Source organism: Porites lutea, chromosome 12 (assembly GCF_958299795.1).
Source record: "Porites lutea chromosome 12, jaPorLute2.1, whole genome shotgun sequence".
In the NCBI taxonomy this organism is placed as follows: Eukaryota; Metazoa; Cnidaria; class Anthozoa; order Scleractinia; family Poritidae; genus Porites; species Porites lutea.
Genome location: NC_133212.1, coordinates 2,016,139 through 2,019,825, shown reverse-complemented (window position 1 = coordinate 2,019,825; position 3,687 = coordinate 2,016,139).

The window sequence follows — 3,687 nt, the reverse complement described above, 5'->3', positions numbered from 1 at the left end:
ACAAATCAAAAATTTGCAAAGGGGTTAGTCCAAGGGTTTTGTCAAAAACGTCCAAGAAATCGAATTATTTTTAGACCGGAATAGTAAAGTATGAAACAAGTCCAAAAAAATCTGAAATTTTGAAAGGGGTTAGTTCATGGTTTTTGGCAAAAAATCGACCTTTTTCTCTCGTGCGTTTTTTTGGGAAATCTAGCCACTAAAGATCGTTTTTTGATATTCTGGATAGAAAAGAATGCTTTTTAGACCGGAATAGTAAAGTTTGGATAAAGTGCAAAAAATCGAAAATTTGCAAAGGGGTTAGTCCGTGGTTTTTGTCAAAAAAACGCCCGTTTTCTCATATGAAAAACTCGAAAATTTGCAAAGGGGTTAGTCCATGGTTTTGGTAAAAAAATGGACGTTTTTTTCACAGCGGTTTTTTGGGGAAATCTAGCCATAAAAGATTGTTTTTTGATATTCTGAATAGAAAAGAATGCTATTTAGACCAGAATATTAATGTTTGAAAAAAGTGTAAAAAATCGAAAATTTGCAAAGGGGTTAGTCCATGGTTTTTGTCAAAAATCGACGTTTTTCTTGTTTGTGTTTTTTGGGAAATCTAGCCACAAAGGATCGTTTTTTGATATTCTGGATAGAAAAGAATGCTATTTAGACCAGAATATTAATGTTTGAAAAAAGTGTAAAAAATCGAAAATTTGCAAAGGGGTTAGTCCATGGTTTTTGTCAAAAATCGACGTTTTTCTTGTTTGTGTTTTTTGGGAAATCTAGCCACAAAGGATCGTTTTTTGATATTCGAAATAGAAAAGAATGCTTTTTAGATCGTAATTGGGAAGTTTGAAAAAAGTGCAAAAAATGGAATATGCATTTCTTGGCCGAAACTATGGGTTATATCGATATTTTTTATAGTAGAATACTTTTAAAGACAATTTTACAGACTATTTTGACGGAAACTACGAAATGGAAAAAGGACTCTTTTTAGTCAAAACCATGGATTAACCCCTTTAGAAAAATCCAGCTTATACGAGCGACATTTTTAATGCTTGGAAATAGTTGTCTTTCAGGTAAAACATATTTAAAGACGATTTTATAGACTATTTTGACCGAAACTACGAAATGGGAAAAATGACATTTTTTGGCCAAAACTATGGGTTAACCCTGTTAACAAATCCAATTTTTTTGGACTATATAAGATTGATATTTTTATAGTCTAGAAATGCTTGTTTTCTATGTAGAACATATTCAAAGACTATTTTGACCGAAAATACGAAATTAAAAAAATGATCATTTTTTGGCCAAAACAACTGGTTAACCCGTTTGGAAAAAAACAATTTTTTGACCATATAAGACGGATATTTTTTATAGTCTAAAAATGATTGTTTTGAAAACAGAAAATACTCAAAGACTAATTTACGGACTATTTTGACCGAAAATACGAACTGAAAAAAAGAAGAATTTCTGGCCAAAATCATGGGTTAACCCCTTTGGAAAAACGCAATTGAACGATATTTATATAGTCTAGAAATGCATGTTTTCTATGTGGAACATATTCGAAGACTATTTTACAGACTGTTTGACCGAAAATACGAAATGGAAAAAATGACAGTTTTTGGTCAAAACCATGGGTTAACCCCTTTGGAAAAATGCAATTTTTCGACTATATAAGATTGATATTATTAGTCTAGAATTGCTTGTTTTCTATGTAGAATACTTTTAAAGACTACTTTGCAGACTTTTTTACCGAAAATACAAAATGGACAAAATGACAATCTTTGGCCAAAAACCATGGGTTTTCCCCTTTGAAAAAATCCAATTTTGACTACATAAGATGGATATTTTTATAGTCTAGAAATGCTTGTTTTCTATGTAGAACATATTTAAAGACGATTTTATAGACTATTTTGACCGAAACTACGAAATGGGAAAAATGACATTTTTTGGCCGAAACTATGGGTTAACCCTGTTAACAAATCCAATTTTTTTGGACTATATAAGATTGATATTTTTATAGTCTAGAAATGATTGTTTTCTATGTTGAACATATTTAAAGACTATTTTATGGACTATTTTGACCGAAAATAAAAAATCGAAGAAAATGACAATTTTTAGTTAAAACCATGGGTTAACCCCTTTGAAGAAATCTAATGTTTTGGCCATATAAGATGGATATTTTAATAGCGTTGAAATTCCTGTCTTTTATGTAGGACTTATTCAAAGACTATTTTATGGACTATTTAGACCAGAAATACGAAACAGAAAAAATGACAATTTTTTTTGGCCAAAACGATGGGTTAACTCCTTTGGAAAAATCCAATTTTTCGACTATATAAGATCGATGTCTTTATAGTCCAGAATTGCATGTGTTCTACGTAGAATACTTTCAGAGACTATTTTACAGACTATTGTGAGAGAAGATACGAAATCGAAGAAAATGACAATTTTTGGTCAAAACCATGGGTTAACCGCTTTGGAAAAATCCAAGTTTTTGACCACATAAGATGGATATTTTTATGGCCTAGAAATTCTTGTTTTCTATGTAGGACATACTCAAAAGAGTATTTTATGGACTATTTCGACCAAAAATACGAAATGGAAAAAATGACAATTTTTGGGCACAATCATGGATAACAACTCAGGAAAAATCCAATTTTTCGACCATAGACGAGGGACATTTTCATAGTCTAGAAATGCGTATTTTCTATGTAGAGTATATTCAAAGAGTGTTTTATGAACTAGTTTGGCTGAAAAAAAAAAAAAAAAAAAAAAAAAAAAAAAAAAAAAAAAGGAATAATTGACAAGTTTTTGCCAAAACCATGGGTAACCCCTTTGGAAAAAATCTCGATATTTTTATGGGCCACAAATACTTTTTTCATGACATTAACGAATTCCTCTTTTAATTAGTTGAATAATCTTTCGGAGAAAACAGAAAATGGCGGCCCAGCATTGAATTATACCCAATTTCCAATTTTGACGCAGAAACATGTGTTAACCCCTTTGGAAAAAAACAAACAAACTGGTGGCCCTTACAATCGAAGTCTAAAATAAATAAACTGTAAAAGACTTCCTTTGTGTTCTTAAACATTACTAAACATCATTTTTGACCACGCCTTTCTTTTCCAGTCAACATTACTTAACAGCATTAGTTAGTCCTTTCTTATCACACACTAAGACATATTTTGACCCCAAATCAAAGGTTAACCCCTTTGGAAAAATTGAACATTGCAACCGAGGGAATCGCACTGTCGAAAAACTTTAGAAAGCACTTCGTTTGCAATCTCAAACTCCACTAAACCTAAGTTGTTGGTCCATTTGCATCACAGCTACGGAAATAGCGATATTTAAAACGAGTTGAATCAAAATTAAAACCATGAAACTTTTCTAGGTGACTGAAGATGAACTCTCAAAACACTGGCAGACGTATTGTGGGATTTTCAACCCTTCCATAGTCGTTTGCATTCCCATGCCCTTTTCCTACCTTAAAACACTGGTTGCACAAACAGCCTGAAGTTATGCAGTTATGTAGCCTTGAGAGGTCAGATTTCGTCGGAGAAACAACCGCAAGGAGAAAGCACAGCAACACAGATGTTCTATGCAAAATACACAGCTCATCTCTATGCGCTCAAAATACAATTCTGAAGTTTTGAAATGATTGCACAACGCGCACTGACTCCACTGCAAGTAAAAACGAACAAAGTA